Here is a 17,956-nt window from a genome sequence, read left to right as displayed (position 1 = left end):
AGCCGGACGCCCCTTGGCCCTCCGTCTCCACAGCCGCCCGAGTTCACGCTCTCCGTTCCGGCAGACACCGCCCGGCCGCAGCAACCCGGGGCCCAGTGGCCGCTCACCCCGGCCCGCCTCCCACTAGCCCGCAGCTGTTTCTCTGCCCTACTTCTTCCCGAACTCCCCGCGTCCATTCTGACTCAGTGTCCCCAGCTCTCAGCCCCCTCTTTCCCGGCAGTGCTCTGTGTGCCCGGACGTGCCTCAGTTCACCGTGTGTGAAGGGAGGTCAGGGAGGGCCGTGCCTTATGTGCCGTCTCTGCTCTCGTCTGCCTGGTCTCGGGCCCCTCTGACGCTTGGTTCTGCCAGAATCCCCCAGACTTCAACTCGCAGGCTAACTACGGCCCTGGACCCTCCCTTCCCCCGCCCCCGCGCCCCGTGTGCCTCGTGGACAGTTGTTCTGCGGGGTAAGTTGGCCGGGTCAATAAAATATCCGTGAGAAACCTCAGTTCCCCCTCTTTAAGATGGGCTGATAAGACATCAAAGGCTGCTTAGGTATCCGGGAGATTGCGCAGATGTGGGAACATATGTTTAAGTAGGTCCTGTCAGACCCACTTCCTGCCCTCCCAACCCCTGGAGAGCCAGCGCCCCGCCTCCGGGCTCTGCAGTCCTGCCCCCTGCCCGGAGGAATAGGCTCGGTCAGAGCAGGCCACGGAAAACGCTTCTCAACCAAGCACCTGAGACTCCAGGGAGAGCCTGAGAGGCAGGTGCGGGTGTGTGCAACTCTCTGCCTGTGCTCAGTCCCCACACCTCGGCCACGCCCCAGCACCGCCCAGTACGGCCCCTGCTAAAAAGCAAAAGCCAGATACGCATACACATACACACATATGCGCGCGCACACACACACATGCACACGCACACACATGCGCGCGCGCACACGCACGTGCACGCACGCACCGTCTTCTCTGCTCCCCCCGCTCAGTCGACAGCCCTCGACCCCACAGACGCCTTCTGTACCGAGGCTCACACCTGTGTCTGCGGCACCCCCCGCCCCCCCAGCTGGGGGCACTGTCTGTCGCCTCCCCTCCCGTCCAGATGTTGCAGACACACCCCTGCAGCCCAGGCCGGGGCGTCCGGGTTCCCACGCCCTCGGGGGCAGCCGGCCGGGACAGGCAGGTCCCCCGGCACGCACACGGGGATGGCAGGACAGAATAACAGGAAGCTGCCTCCACCCTCGGCCCCAGGAGGGACAGCAGCTGCCGGCAGAGTCCAGGACACAGAAGATGCCGCGGAACAGAGAGCAGAGGCAGGGCTGGCGGCAGCCTCAGCCGGCCTCCAGGCCGTGACTGGCTCACACCGCAGTGCTCACGGGGCGGAAAGTGGGGCATCCTCAGCCCCTGGTCCCGAGATCGCCCCCAGCAGAGCTGCGGGCGGGTTCCTCCGAGGTGTCTCCGTAACGCTGCTTTAGAGATTGTGCTCTCTGCGGACTGGCTCTTTCCCAAGCCCCCCAACGCCATCCTTCTTCATGTTCGGAAGAGGGTCTCGTGCTGAAACCCGCGAGTCCCTCTGGGGGCCCTGGGAGCACTTCAGGAGGAGCCCACTGCAGGGCCACGGAGAGGCAGCCCCATGCCCCGGGTCAGGCAGGAGGCAGCTGGACGCCTGGGCCTCGGTGCTGAGTCTAGACCTCTGCATCTTGGGGCGTGGGGGCGCTGGGGGGGGCCGTGACCACTGCCCACCCCCAGCGCCCCTCAGCCTGCCGGTCCTTCTCCGTGTCGGGTGGGACGGGGGCGTGGAGCAAAGCCAAGTGACAGGCCAAAGCAGGTCCGGAAATAGACCCCCAAGTCCCCCCAGTGTGGGTGCAAGCCCCCCTCACTAACGACCCTGCCTGGGCACCGGGGTCTCACCCGCCACACCCCAGAAAGTGGCATGAGCACCCCTCGGAGCTCAGCCCTGGAGTGGAAGTCGCTCCCGGCCCAGGGTCACGGAGGGCGGGTGGGTGTAGGGGTGTCTCCTGAGCATCGTTTGCTCCCCCTCCAGCCACCTTCGCCTCCGGAGGGAGCGTCGGCCCGTGCCAGCACCTCCCACACGCCGAGAGGCAGGTCCGGAGGCTGCATGGAGGGGTCTGCAGCCCGCCTGGCCCTCGCGGTGCCCTGCGGCCTCCTGAAAGCCCCCACCCCCTCAGCCCCCGCCACCGTCTGCACGCCGGGCTCAGGCTCGCACCCCTGCCCAGGGAACCAAGCCCGAACCAGCTCCCGTGTCCTGCCTCCTCTGTCCGGTCCCCCGAGGCTGCTGCACGTCCTCGCCGTTGAGGGAAACCTGGCCAGGCCTCTGGACCCCGCCTCCCGGGGCGCGGCGAGGGTCTGACGGGGCGCAGGCGTCGTGACCGGCCTGTCCTTGCCACGCCGGGCGGCACCCGAGCTTTCGGCTGTGGCGGGGGTCCCTCCACGCGCGACAGCGACAGTGCGTGAGGCTGGGCTGCAGGTTGGTTGCGTGCTCACAGGATGGAGGCGTGGAATTCAGAGCATGGGTACTCGGGGAGAACTCGCAGCACGCATGAATGCTCTTTGCCTCAAATGCTTGTTTGCTTTCTAGTTTTCTGTTTTGTTCTTGGCCGCACCCGAAACAAGGGTCTCTCGGGAGAGGGTGCTCAGAGGTCACTCCAGGTGGTGGCCAGGCCTTCAGGGTGCCCGAGACGGAGCCCAGGGCCCCTGTGTGCAAAGTGATGCCACTCCCAGCCCCGGCTCAGAGCCTGTGTCTGATGCGGCGTGAGGCGTTCAGGAAGCACTCGGCCAGGCCGACCTTCAGGGTCCGGAGCCTCACGCTGTTCTCAGCCCGGCAGACGCAGAGCCGGGCGGGTGCGCGGCGTCAGCCCCGGGCCCAGGAGTAACGGGAGCAGACGGGGCTTTAGACCCTCTGAAGGGAACCGCTGCTCTCCGGGCTGAGTCTGGCTGGTGGCCCGGAAGGACCATTCCGGGTCCTTGACTGGTGCTGGGGTCGACTCCTGCCGCTCCTGACTCGGTTCCCAGGGGGATGAGACGCACCGACCTCCCTCCTGAGTGTGGAGGAAAGTCTCCCCGAGGGCCAGGGGGAAGCCGGGCTCAGAGACGCGGAGGCCCCGGCCTAAACTGTGCCAGCGGACAGGAGCCCCTGAGCCAGGCCGGGCCCCACGGGTGCGAGAGCTTCGTAAAGTCCCTAACGGGGCACGGGGCACCTGCAGGCGGTGGGGGAGGCCACGGCTGCAGAAATCCCAAGCGCGTTGTTTTACAGAGCGGGGTGAGGGCGGGGACACAGTGGGGGGACATTCTCAGGGTCCGGGGCTCCCAGGTGAGACTCTGACCCCCCCCCCCCAGGCCATCCCGAGGCACCTGGGCCTGTCCTGCTCTCTCTGGGCGTGGCCCGTGCAGGGCGGGGCAGGGTCTGTTCCCTTGTGCGCAGGACCCTGGCGGGGTCGCCCTCGCCCCAGAGCCTGGCCTGTGCGGGTGACGGGGAAAGCCCCAGACCTCGTTACCCGTTTTATTACTCTTCCTATAAACGGCAAATCTTTAATTAAACCGGGAGACTGTTGCTCTGCTAGGACTCGATTAATGTTCAATTAATGGTTAAACTAAGTGAATTACATTCCCCGAAACAATCCACCCCATTCAGAAGGGAGCTAATTGAATTTCTTATAAAGGAGGTCTGATCGCCGAGCCCGGGAGAGGCCACAAGCCGAGAATTGGCCCTTTGAGACGCGTGTGCCGTCCCCCCGCCCCTCTGGGCCATCCAGGGCCGACACCCACCGCCCCCCTCCCGCCCACACGCGTGCAGGCCATGGGAACACGGCCCAGGTGTGGCACCACGCGTGACCAGTAGCTCCTGCCTCACTTGGGACCCACCCCGTTCCTGTTTCCCCTTCGACAGGGCAGTGCCCTGGTCTGGACAACCACAACCTAGAATGGCCGGTTCCCCTCCTGGCCCGTCCATGCTGAACCCCCTCCCTGGCCCCCGGCAAGTCACTCATTGACTGCAGCTCCCCTAATCCCTAACCAGGGCTCAGCCGGACAGCACGCATTCGCACAGCCTGTTAGACTCCAATCCGGAAAGTTCTGCCGAGAGGACTGAGCGGGATGCGTGTCGGGGGGAAACAAGCCCCCGGTGAGGCTCGAACAGCTCGTCCACCAACACGCCTTCGTGGGGGGAAGCTCCCGGCGTGCTGGACAAGTGGCTGATAAGGCATCTCCGGGCAACGCGTCTTCTCCCGAACCTCACCCACACGCGCAGCCCGGCCGCCTTCGTGCTCCTAGACTCTCCGCGGGGTGGCCCCCGCCCGAGGACGCAGAGGGCAGGGCGCCTGGACGGCCCTGGGGCTGCGGGCAGTGAGCTGTGACACAGCAGGAGCTTCGTCTGTCCCTTCGGGGGTCTCTCTTGAGGCGGGGCAGCTTCTCCCCTCCTGTTTCACCCTCTCACTCCCCAGCGAACACCCCCCCTTGCTTGCGCTGAGACTGAGGTGCCCCGTAACGGGCACAGAAGCTGCCTGCGCATCACGGAGGGCATTTCTGCAGACACTCGTCACCCGCCCCAGAGGGACGGGCAGCGAGAGGGACAGCCCCGTCCTCGAGCGGCACGAGCAAGGCTCTGCAGGCACTGCCCGGAGTGGCCACACAGCGGCCCCGCATGCTGCCCGGTACGTGAATCACCTGGGTTTGGAGGCCACGCCCGGCAGTGTCGGGGGCTGAGTCCGTCCTCAGGGGGCACTGCGGGGACAGTCCCTCCCCCACGGTCAGCAGAGCTCTGCCGAGTTTGCCGCAGGCCTCACAGGAAAGTCGGCCCCAGGCCGCGCCGGGTCTGCACGGAGAGGAAGCCGGGGTCCTCCTCCCCACCGCGTCCTGAGCCGGCGGCCCCCAGACGACTCTGCCTCTTGCGAGGGCCGCGAGGGTGCAGTGACCTCCACGGAGAAAACCCCATGTCCCGACACGTCACCTTCCCAGAGGCACGAGGTCCGGGTGCTCTTTAATGGGGGCCCCCGGGGCAGCGGGGGGGCACGTGGGGTCCAGGACGGAGCCAGGGACCCTCCTTCGCCGCCGTGTGTGTGCTCGGGCCCTGCCTCTGTCACAGGCTGCAGGGCGCCGAGACGGGGCCCGTGTTGGGCGTGTCACTTTTCATGCTCATTAAAGGTCATTCCATTAATTACTGGCCGGCTCGCCCTCATTCCTGCCCTCGGCAGCCGAGCAAGGGCCGTGATGCCGCCCAGGAACTCGCTCCGATGTGCTCTTATCTTGGCATGCCGTCTCGGGCGCTGGGGGTGCCCAGATCCGTCCCCGGGGCCGTGAGAACCGACTCGGGGGCTGGCAAAGTCCCCCCGGGGGGGGGCCGGCAGCTGTGGGACTCGTTTGCCAGGTCCTGGGCTTTGCTGTCACATCGGCCAGAAGTGGGGACGGTGTTTCTTCAGGACATTTCAGAGGAGGAGAGTGGGAGGGAGCCTGGGGCCGGGAAGACTGCTCAGTGGGCAGAGCACAAGTGTGCGGCCCCGAGTCGGGCCCCTGCTAGGCACGACGCAGCAGCCAGAGATACACACACACACGGCACTTGCTCTCGGGGGCCACACCTGGCTCTGTGCTCAGGGCTTACTCTTGGCGGCGCTCGGCAGACCCTCGGGGGAGCTGGGACCACCCTGGGGGCGGCCGCACAGAAGGGGAGTACGAGGCGAGGCCTTGAGCCCTGTGTGCTCTCCCTGGCGGGGAGAGGTGGGCTGGCGGGCAGGGCCGGGGGAGGCCGGAACTGCGGAAAACCCAGTGGACGTTTTCGACTCCGTCTTGCATCCACTTCCCGCTGGGAATCGGCCCGCGCTGTGTGTTCTGTCCTCCTCTGTCCTGCCCGCCGGCTTCGGGGCTCTCTGAAGGCAACAGGAGTGCCTGAGAGGAGAATGGCCCCGCACGCCCACCCACGGCCCCCCACGGCCCCCCACGGCCCGGGCCGTCCCTCCCCCCGCAGGAGACCAAGCCGCCCCAGGGCCGGCCTTATCTCCACTGCCCTAGTTCAGACAGTGGAATTCTGTTCCGCTGCTTCTGGGGCATTATTTATTTATAGAATAAAAGAGTCATATGTGTGGAAATAATAACACTTTTGTCAGAAAGTCAGGCAGCTACCGGGAGCAGCCAGTGGCGAGGAGGAGGGCAGGGGGTGCCCGTGGCCCCCGGCGGGCAGGACGGCCAGAGAGGGGGGGCGGTGAGAAGCAGCCTGTCGTGAGGGGCCTACGACGCTAGGGGAGAGTGACCCACCCCTGCCGGGTCACCCCACGGATGACCCGCTCTGGAATGGCCCTGGCCTTCCCCCCCACTCCCCCTGGGCCCCACCCCACCCCCCCGGATGGACGGAGAAAGAGCCAAGAGCCAGGAGTGAGGGCTGGGTGGTGGGAGGTCCGGGGTGTTGCCAGCGCCCTGATCCAGCGGTGCCTGAAGCCAGCCCTGTCCGGCCCTCGGGTGAAGAGGACACACGGCAGCTTTGTCCGGTCACGGCAAATTCACGGTCCTCTTGCAGTGGAAAAAAGATATTGCCAGAGATGGAAAATAAGTGTCCCCCCAAATTCAGTGCCGAGGCCCAGTGCTTGGCGGGGGTCAGGCGACCCCAGGGTGTGGCCTGCACGAGGGGCTTCGCGCCTTTGTTAGCCTTACAGAGGCTCGGGGGACGCAGCGAGGAGGCGACGTCCAAGCGTTCACCGTGGGCCCCTGGGCCCTGAGCCATGCGCACGGCCTCGGGGAGTCCGGGAGAGGACGTGCCACCGCGGCCCTCACCGGGCCAGATCGAGTACCGGCACCTGTCCCCCTTGCCTGTCCCCGGGGGTCTCCTCACGGCCCAGCCAACAGTGAGGGTGGGGCTCCCCGGGCGGGGGGCCGGGCCCTGCGGCACACGGTGTCCCGGCCGCCACCGACACCCCCAATTCGCAGTGGGGACCCACCTTCTGCTCCTGCTCTTCCTCCTTTCTGGGACTCCCGGGCAGGCAGAAAGTGGCACAGGACCCAAGCGAGGGCCCAGCGGGGAAGGCGTTTGCCTCGCACACGGACACCTGGGCTCAGCCCCCGGCCTCCCACAGGGCCTTCTGAGCACCAGGGGGAGGATTCCTGAGTGCAGAGCCAGGAGGGACCCCTGAGCACCGCCAGGTGTGACCCAGAAACAAAACCAACAAGATGAAAGTGACTGACTGGGTGTATCAGTGTGTGTGGGGGGGGGGACAGAGCCAGAATGCATCAGTGGCAGGGGTGAGGGGTGGTGGGGACAGAGCCCCAGCTCGGGGGCGGCGGGCCGGGCTCTCCGGGACCCCACTTTGGGCTTGTAGCTGGCTGGCTCCTTCTCTGCGTCCCGACGTGACCTGGGGACTCGTTTTACCTCAATTCCCCTGCAAGACTTTCTCTGCCCTGTCACACCCACAGTCGGGGTTAGGGCTCCGGCGTGTGGGTTGGGGCCACAGTGCGGTGTCCTGGCATCTGGGCCCCCGGCTCTGCTCTCCGCCACACGCGCCCACACGGGCAGCCTGGGCTACGCCTGGCGTCCCACTGCCCCCTCCCCTCCCCCCTCCCCTCCCCCACACACCTGCCTGGCAGTGCCCGGCCTTCTGTGCTGGGGCGCGAGGGGCGCTTAGTGGCTTGTGCCACACTGGACGCTCGGTGCACCGAGGGCAGGGACGTCGCTTCAGGGACAGGGCGGGGTCGAGTCTGGACAGTGGGGAGGGGCACAGCCACCGGGCGAGGGGGGAGCCCTGGGCATTCCCGAGGAGGCTGGGCCACAGGGCAGCGGGCAGGAGGGCATCTGCTGTGGCCGTGCAGAGCCGGGCCTGGGCACTGACGGGGCGCTGGAGCGTGATCTGGCTGGGCCCAGGGTGCCCGAGGGTCTGCGGGAGCTTCCAGAAAGGGCCCCCCTCGTCCCCTGCAGATCTGTCTCCTGAGCGGAGACCCCGAGAACCCACCTGCGGCCACGGGGCTCTAAGAAAGCGACGGGCGGAGCGTCTAAGGGGTACTCGTGGCTCCGTGCTCGGGGTCACTCCAGGTGGTACTGGGATGAACCCCAGGGCCTCTGTCCGGCTGCAGGTGGGGCCCCTTTACCATTGTGTCGTAGTTACTTGTCTTTTTACTGCAAATCTCACACCTTTTATACCCCACCCCAGTTCATCCTCTTTGCTGCACCCTCTGCCCTCAATAAACTTGTCAATTGGCCTATTTTTATTTTTAATTTTTATTTTTTTTGCTTTTTGGGTCACACCTGGCGATGCTCAGGGGTTACTCCTGGCTTTGCACTCAGGAATTACCCCTGGCGGTGCTCAGGGGAACATATGGGATGCTGGGAATCGAACCCGGGTCGGCTGCGTGCAAGGCAAATGCCCTCCCCACTGTGCTGTCACTCCAGCCCCAACTGGCCTATTTTCAAGCTTCACCCCAGCTCGTCTACGTGGTCCCCCCTGGTCACGCAACTGTGCGGCGGCGTCCGGCTCAGCCTCCCTCTGGCCGCCCCCCTTCCCGCCACCCTCCCGTGTTCCTCCCACCTTCGCTGCCAGCGGAGAGTTCGTCTTTTATGTTATTGTTGTTGCATAATCAAGGCGTTTGGGGGTCTCTCCCTTGGTGCAGGGGTGATCGAACCCAGGTCCGGGCCTGTAAAGGCCCCTCGTGGATGGTCCAGAGCACCTGGACCATCCTGGGGGCCGGAGACAGTGAGAGGCCGGCCCGAAGGACCCCAGAAGCACACGACCCCCGAGCCCCTCCAGGGCGCCCAGAGCACAGAGCTCCGAGTAGCCCCAAGTGATGAATAAGTAATGCACCACCTCTTCTTCGGCCCATCCCTGTGCCGAGCACCTCGGGCGTGTCCATATTCCGGGACAGTCTTAGTGCAGAGCTGGACACGGCATCCGATGGCCCTGGTCGGGGGCACCGTCCCGAGGGGGCTCCATGATGAGCTTCCCGGAAGGCGCCCGGTGCACCTGGCAACGGCCCCGCTGTGTCCCAAGGCGCCCACCGGGACGGCCGCTCTGCGGGGGCGTCTCCCGGGTGGGGCACGTCCCCGTTTCTGAAGGGCCCTTCCCTGCCGGAGCCGGAGCAGCCTGGACGTCCCATCTGGAGGCACCTCCAACCCTTCGGCCCACCCCCCTACACAGGAGACGGACCAGGGACCCCCTCTGCCGGGGTCACCTCCCGGTCTCGGAGTCCCTTTGGCTGAGCAGGTTTTGGTGGGGCATGTCTGGCAGTGCTCAGGGGTTACTCCTGGTGGTGCTCGGGGACCGGAGGCGACGCAGGGAGCAGACCTGCCAACCACGTGCCAGGGGAGCACCTCCGCAGGACAGGCTCTGCCTTGGGGGCGGGGCAGTGCCTCGGCCGCGCGCCCCCGACTGGGTGTCTCTGTTCAGCAGGTGTCGCCTGCTTCCGCCCCCCCTTTCTCCGCTGCCCAGAGGCCTGATCTCGCAGGGCAGCGTTCAACCCCTGTTGGTGGGCCTCCCGGGCCCCTCCTACAGCCCACACCCACACAGGCGCCTCCTACACCCCCACACCCACACAGGCGCCTCCTACACCCCCACACCCACACACACAGGCGCCTCCTACACCCCCACACAGGCGCCTCCTACACCCCCACACCCACACACAGGCCATGACAACGCCTTCGGCTCATCCTGAACTTCTCTCCTCTCGTTGCCGTCGGGGGCTTCACTCACGTGCGAGTGCTCGGGCGGCAGCCGCAGGGCGGGGGCCGTGCTCTCCCTCCCGCCGGACTCACCATCTGTGCCGGGCGTAGGGCGAAGCCCCTGCCCCGACTCTGCACTGGCTGTCAGAAGCTCCCGCTTTGAGAGGAAAAGTCGCAGCATCTGCTGCGTCTCCATCTCGGTGCGGAGGGAAGGGTGAGGCCAGGTTTGGCCAAGGGCCCAGTCACCGGCCAGAGCGGAGGCTCCTCGGCCAGGGCCAGCCCCACTCTCCCCACTCTCCTCTGCACAGTCCCGCAACCCTGAGACTGACCTCTGGGCTCCGTGGAAGGTGAGCACCCCTCCTCACCTGCACGGCCCTGGCCTCAGTCCCTGCTCCCTGCTGAAACCCCACAGACCCCCCCCATAAGTAGGAGACCACACACACATGCACACACATGCACGCACGCACACATACATGCATGCACACACGCACATATACACACATGCATGCACACACATGCATACATACACATACATGCACACATGCACACATACATATATATGCACGCACACAAACACATGCACGCATATACACATATACATGTATGCATGCACACACATATGCACACACATGCATGCACACACATACACACATATGCATGCACATACACTCACACACATACATACACGTGCATGCACACTCACACACATACATACATGTGCACGCACATGCACTCACACACGCACACATATATGCATACATACACACATGCACACACTCAAACACACACATGCATGCACACACACACAAGCGAAAACACAGATTCACACACATACATGCGCACACACATTCACACACAAACACACGCAGCAACACACACACACAGCGGGACCTGCCGCTTGAGAGGGAGCCCATCCTGGGTGCAGAGGAGCAAGGGAGGTCACCAGCCCGGTCGCTCAGCACCGCGTCCCCTTGCCTGGCCCCTCCAGGCTGGCCGGCGGCCCTGGTGTCATAGAGAAGGGCAGTGTGCAGGGGGTGCTCGGGGCTGGTCCCCGGCTGACTGGCGTCCACCGCTGATGGCGCAGCTGCCTGCTGAGCCCGACGCTAAGGCTCTGGGCGTGGCTCCCCAGCAGGGTGGGCGGAAGGGACGCGGCTGTGGCCAGACAGACCTGCACGGAGACCCTCAGGCCACCCGCGGGTGTGGACGGGTCACAGCCGTGGTCCTGACTGCGCTGTGGGTCACCCCGGCTCGTGGAGTGCCGGTGAGGGCTCCGTAAGACGTGTCCGAGCACTGGACACCGAGTGTGGCCCTCAGCTCACATCCCAGGCAGCCCCGAGGCTGCGTGGCTTGCGGCTTGCTCTCTATTCCCACGGCGCTGGCCCTGAGTCAGCGGAGGCCGGGCGGGTCCCCCGTGCCGTGTGCCTTGGTGCTTCCGTGGACAGGGCTGGGGCTTGCCGAAGGCCGTCGGCAGGCGCCCGCTGCCCGAGGTCTCCGCTGCCGTCCTTCCTCACCCCGAAACACGCACACGGAAGCCAGCCTGCGAGGAGCTCGGCAACGCCCCTGACTCAGCCCTGCAGGTGACGAAGCTCCAAAGATTAGCTCGTGCCGGGGCCCCTCGGGAGTTCCTGCTTTTGGTCAGTGAGGCAGGGGGCTCCCCGCTAGTGCTCCACTGACAGACCCCCAAGGAGGCAGATAGGGAAAGAGAAAGGGGGCCGGAGAGACAGCACACGGGTCAGGTGTCGGCCCCAATCACAGCTGACCGGGGTTCCCTCCCCGGCACTGCATGGGGTCCCCCAGGCCCTGAGCACAGAGCCAGGGGTCAGCCCTGAGCACAAAATTAGGAGTCAGCCCTGAGCACAGAGTTTAGGAGTCAGCCCTGAGCACAGAGCTGGAGAGAGCCCTGAGCACAGAGCCAGGAGTCAGTCCTGAGCACAGAGCCAGGTGTGAGCACTGAGCACAGAGCTAGGAGTTACTCCTGAGCACAGAGCCAGGAGTCATCCCTGAGCACAGAACAGTGTGATCCAGAAAAGTGAACAAAAATATAATCCTGAAGATTTGAAGGAGAAACAAACCCACCCGTGTCCACACACAGGCCCGTTAGCTGGGTCCCCTGGGTGCTCTGTGAGGGAGCTGGTCCCCTGGGTGCTCTGTGAGGGGGCTGGTCCCCTGGGTGCTCTGTGAGGGGGCTGGTCCCCTGGGTGCTCTGTGAGGGGGCAGGACCTCTGCCGGACCATCACCTCGAGCCCCACTGCGCTGCTCACGCTCTGGCAGGTGCGGCTGGCACAGCCCCACGGGGCCTCCCGAGAGGGCCCCGCCCAGCCCCCGGGAGCCGCCGCTGCCTCTCGGGCCGGCTCACGCTCAAACACCGCAATGAAGCCCGACACACCCGCAGGCGCTCTCACCGCCCCACCCCGTTCAGACAGACACCCCCCCCCCCGCCAGTGAAACGGGCGTTGCCGGGTCCACCCACCAAAGAAACATCAGTCACCCGTGCCTCGATTGTACAAATCTGTCCACACGCGCCCGCAAAGCCGGGCTCCAGGCCTGGCCTGAGCTGGAGGACCCGGGCCTCGGGCCGCTGGGCGCGGCTCTCTGGGCTCCTGTCCGAGTGGTCACTCCCCAAACTGGGCCAGGGAAGGTCCCGGAACTCCCAGCGTGAGATCTGCCGCGTCTCACCCGAGCGGAGAAGGCGACTTCCTGGGGATTCTCCACAAGGTAAAAGCCTTTTCTCTGCCCCCAGCCGTGTCCCCCCACAGCCGATACCCCCGTCCCCCGCCCCCCGCAGCGGCTGCTCAGGGACAAAGGCCACGTGACTGCTGAGGGCTCGCCACGCAGTTGCACAATCTCACCAGACTCAGATTCCAGAATATTCCATCACCCTGGGCGCCGGCCCTCCCCCCGGCCGCTGGTCCCTGGCAGGCCTGATGTGGCTGAGCCTCTCCTGACCCCAGGGGCCCCTGGAGCCGCTCCCCTCACTTCCCGGTGCCACCCGGCCTCGGGCACCCCCGCGCGCCCCCACACGCCCCCACAATCCCCCACACACCCCAGGCCTTCATCTTCCTCCTGGGACGAGCCCCCCAGCCGTCAGCTGCACCCAGCGCCCCAGCCCGGGGGTCTCTGCTGGTCGCTGTTCAAGCTGCCGTGAGGGTTGGTGGATGGCTGTTCATGGGGCGTGGCCGGGCCTGGCGCCCCCCAGTGCCCCCATGAGGACCCGCTCTCCAGTGGCCGGGGCAGTTCCTGCAACCCCACCCAGAGGGCAGGCCCGGTTCCCGCAGAGCCCCCCACACCTGTCCTTGTTGTGGCTGTTTTGCTTAGAGCCAAGCAGGTGGTCTTTGAGGCCCGGGGGAGGGAGAGGCAGCCCTGCCCCGCCCCCCGCAGGCAGCGGGCAGGGGTGGAGGACAGAGGGGGGACCCCGCCCTCTGGCAGCGGCTCCTGCCTTTGCGTCCACTCTCAGCCCTGGCCCAAGCCCCTCCTGGCTGAGCACTGGGCCGGGCAGAGCCGCGCAGAGCTGCACACGCTCACCTCCCCCGGCTCGGGGGGGGGGGGGCCGGGCTGGAGAGGGGCCGGACAGCTCGGTGGGTGACTCCATCGAACACGGAATCTGAAACTGCGGAACTGGAACCCAGCCGTGCAGAGGCAGTTAACTGCCCCCCACACAGCAGCTGTGGGCACTTCCCCCTGGGGTCTGGGCAGGGAGGGGGCTTCCCGAGGGCGTCTGGAAACAACCCCGGGGCCCTCCCCTGCCTCCCCTCCTGCTGGATGCCATGGGTTCTCCGCAGCACTGGGGCAAGCCTAGGGCCTCGCTCACGCGTGGCGAGGGCCGGCTTCCCGGGCCGGCTGCCTTGGGGCTACTCACCCGCAGGGAAACGGGCCTCAGGAAACGGCTGGGGATGCTGGGGATGCGCCGAACGCTCCTTTCCTGCCGACAGGACCCAGCTCCCGAGTACTGCGCCACCCGCGCTGCGAGGAACGCAGCGTGATCACACACAAGGCCCAGCGTGGCTGCCGTGGGCCGTCCGCCTCGTGGGAGCCACCGAAGCTCAGCGCTGGCTTCCTGCTTCCCGCCAGCTGACACCGGATCCAGCCGCGGAGACCGACCTGAAGATTATTGTACGCGCACGCCAGGCCCCGGCTGCGCGGCCTGAATGGGCCCTTTATCCGCCTGCAGCCGGTGGCTTTGGGAAAGTGGCTCGTCCCCTCTACCGGCCCTCCTGGGTCTGTGACTCATTGTTCCCAGGGCCGCTGGCATTTCCCCTGCTCTGCTGTCCTGGAAAGTCCCCCACCTGTCTCCGTCCCCCAGCCCTGCCCCCAAAGTTAAGCTGCCCTTGGAGTGATGCAGCCAACTCGAACCCCGAACACAGACGGGCATTCTTCAAACTCGAGACGAGAGACGGCAGGACTGACGTCGGAGGGGCTCGAGACTCAGCCCCGATCCAATGATTTGGAGTTTCTGGAGAGAATGCTCAGGCCACGTGGGGCTTGCTCTCTCCCTTTCTTTCTCTCTCTCTCTCTCTCTCTCTCTCTCTCTCTCTCTCTCTCTCTCTCTCTCTCTTTTCCCTCTTTCTTTCTTTCTTTCTTTCTTTCTTTCTCTTTCTTTCTTTCTTTGTCTCTCTTTCTCCTTTTTCCTCTCTTTCTCCTTTTTCCTCTCTTTCTCTCTTCCTTTCTTTCTGTCTCTTTCTTTATCTTCCTTTCTCCTTCTGTTTTCCTCTCTTTCCTTCTTTCTTACCACCCTGAGTGGGCCCCGGGCTTACTCCTGGCTCAGTGCTCAGGAACAATCCTAGTGAATTCAGAGGGCCATGTGGGGCACTGGGGATCGAACCTGGATCAGCTGTGTAGAAGACAAGAGCTTCACCCGGCCTCTGAGTTGGGGGTTTCTGTGGGGTCCTGCTCAGCCTCTGTGTGTGAGACCCCCTCGCAGGCTAATCACCTCCCTCAAGGACCCGGCACTATTCTCCGGGTGTAGACAGCATCAGGGCCTTGAGTGGCAGGGCCCGCCTCTGCCAGGCCACGTGAGTCTCGAGAGTGCACGGAAGGAGAAACACGTTGGCTGAGCCCGCGGCCGCCACTAGCCCCCGAAGACCCGCAGAGGAAACTGCATCAACGCACAGTCGGGCCTGGCCCGAGGGCCCAGACTGGAGAAGTGTGGGAAGGACCCGGAGAGTTCTGGGTCAGACACAGAGTGTGAAGGAGTGGACGGTGGCCGGGGGCGGGGGTGGCACCGAGACGCCCTGAGGAAGTGAGGCCCGCAGCTGAGTTCCTGCCCCCTCGAGTGGTCCGAGGCGTGTGGTTCCCGAGTGGAGACTTGTGTTCGACCCAGCTGGGAGGTCTGCAGGGGGGACGCTGTTCCCCACCTCCGGGAGGGGGTCACTCGGGGGTGGGCAGCTGTCGGGGGGTTTCCTCGTCTCTGCCGTGAGGTGCCCCCAGCCTCCCAGACCCGCCCCGGTGGGAGGAGAACTGGGGGGGCACATCCCAGCTCGGAGCCAGCACCCCGGCCCCCGCCGGCCACCAGGCACAGGCCTCGTCCAGCCCCTCCCCTGCTCCTCCCTCTCCACGCGCCTCAGCCGGGGGCAGCCCGGCCAGCGGAGTCTGCGCGTTGCACACCCGTGGCAGGCCAGTCGCCGTCAGTGAGACCCCCGTTTCCCACCACGTCGGGGCGACGCGCGCCTGTCAGCCCCCGGATCTGTGATCAGTGACGTTTGCTCCGATGGGGGCCGCAGAGCCAAGGCGGGCTGGCGGGAGCCAAGAAGGCTCGCGAGCACAGAACCCGGGCTGGGTCCCCCCTGCAGCTCTCCCCCCTCTCACGGTTGGAGCCTCTGACTGAGCCAGGCCCCGACACGCGTCGCTGGGAGAGGCCCCGGCTGAGACACCCCCCCCCCCCCCGGGCTCTCTGGGAGAGACAACCGCAGGGCCAACTCAGGGCAGAGACACTGAGGGACCAATGTCAAGACGCTGACCCCACACCCGGCCCCCGAGGATGTGAGGCTGGGACGGGGGGGAGGAGGAGGGACAGTGGGGCTTCCCCAGAAGATTCCAGAGTCCGAATGGCGGAGCCCGAGTAGCAGAGTAGCCCGGGAAGCTAACGCCTGATCGGTTCCAGGTCCTGCACTTTGGGGGAGGGGAGGGGCCTGAAGAGAAGCTTCCAGCAGTGCGTGGAACGTTCCAGAAAACTCAGTGAGTCATAAGGGGAGAGACAAACCTAGGACACCGTCCCGGGCCCCGCGTCCTCCTGTTCCTGCAGCTGCTGGGGCCGGGGGCGGGGGCTGCGGGGACCGCCTGTCCCTAGGAGGCAGCACCGCCCCCCAGCCCACCCGGGAGAGGCTGAGGGCTTCCCGCAGCCCCTCGGTGAGGGAGGACCAGACGCCAGCAGGACCCGAGTCCTGAGAGGAAACATCTGTGCTGAGACTCGCCGAGCAAACCACTGACCTTGGCCTGACCTCGGCTCCCAGCTGTGGGAGGCCCAGGCCAGAGAAGCCCCCCCCCCCCGGCCCCCCAGCCTGGCTCGAACCCCAGACGTGGGGCTCTCTGCCTGGCCCAGCCCCTCCCGCGCGCCCCTCCCCGAGGCGGCCTCCCTGGGCACAGGAAGGGCAGGTCTGGGGACCCAGGGTAGGGTGTCCGCGAGACTTGCCCCGGCCGCGCCCCTGATACTTTCTTTCTCTGCCCTAAGTCCCGGCTTCGCGATTTTCTCCTTACGAGGGCGACGCGTGAGGAGGTGGCCGATCCGGAAATTCCGGAAAGACACCGAGCAGAAAGGAGATGTCCCGGTGATCCACGTACTTAGTCGGAGTAATTACCCTCCGCAAGAAGTCAGGGCGCAGGGGTGAGGTCAGGCCCGGGTGCGCCGGCAGCCCGGACGCTGTCGTGGAGAATGGAACTGTCCGTGTACACGCGTGCACTCCAAACAGGCGTGTGCAGGCAGGGCGTCTCTGGTGCTCATCCCGCCTCCTGGCGCCTCGCTGGAGAGCTCCCGGGACGTCTTAAGTGGTAAGTGACAGCCGGCGACCTGGGGGACCCGCCCGCGGGTGGGGCTGACTGTCAGGACGGTCACAGCCTCCCGCCCCGCCTGGCTGGAGGGTCTGAGCTTCCCTGGGGAGGGTCTGGCCAGTGGTTCCCTCAGAGACGCCCAGAGACTGAGGATGCCCATGGTTGACGCCCGGCGCCTCAGGAGGGGGCTGGTTGCAGTAAGGACTCAGGGAGGAGTCACCTGGGAGAGAGCGGGAGGCTGTGTGCCCTGTGCCCGGGCCAGGAACGGGGCCCAGTGATGGAGAACTTACCTTGCATGCTCAAGGCCTGGGTTCAAAGCCCGGCAACACACACACACACACACACACACACACACACGCATGCACGCACGCACACACGCACACGCACGCACACGCACGCACACACACACGCACGCACACACACACGCACGCACATGCACACACACGCACGCACGCACACGCACACACACGCACGCACGGCACACACATACGCATGCACATGCACGAATACACACGCACGCGCGCACACACACACGCATGCATGCGCACACGCAGAAACACACATACACGCACACTCACGTGCGCGCACACACGCATGCACGCGCACACACACGCACACACACGCGCATCACCTTTCCTCCACTCTCTCGAGTTTGTTTGTTTTAACAACATCTAACTTCATCACAGACGCCGCCTGAAAGACCCCACACTTTTCAGTACAATGAAAGTGACCGTCTCGGGCTCCTGCGGTAAAGCCTCCCTGAATCCCGGAGACCCCGCTGTGAGGCGGCGTCAGGAAAACTTCCACTCCGCAGTGTCCTTCCTAGGGCGGGTACATTTCCAGAGAGGTAACGGAAGCCTGATAATATTGTCCCCGCACTTTCAAAGTGTCGGTTTACGCACTACCAGCTTATCATACACAGCGACTTCTTACCGCCCCTTACCCTGTCCTTGCTCCTTAGAAACTTCCACTCAGGATGTTGATGAGAGAAACATAATATCTTTCTGAGAAAAGAGCAGATTTGTGCTTTTAATAAGACTGTGTTAGGGGCTGGAGTGATAGTACAGCGGGGAGGGCATTTGCCTTGCACACGGCCGGCCTGGGTTCAATCCCGGCATCCTGTATGGTCCCCTGAGCACTGCCAAGAGTGATTCCCGAGAGCAGAGCCAGGAGTAACCCCTGAGCATTACCATGTGTGACCAAAAAGCAAAAACAACAACAACAAAAACCCCAAGGCACTGCGTTAGGGGCTGGAGTGACAGCACAGTGGGTAGGTAAGGCACCTGCCTCGCACGTGGCCCACCTGGGTTCTATCCCCCGCACCCCATACGGTCCCCTGAGCACTGCCAGGAGTGAT

The sequence above is a fragment of the Sorex araneus genome, chromosome 10, assembly GCF_027595985.1.
Source record: "Sorex araneus isolate mSorAra2 chromosome 10, mSorAra2.pri, whole genome shotgun sequence".
NCBI lineage: Eukaryota > Metazoa > Chordata > Mammalia > Eulipotyphla > Soricidae > Sorex > Sorex araneus.
The sequence above is the reverse complement of the archived record's forward strand: the minus strand, read 5'-3'. Positions refer to the sequence as shown.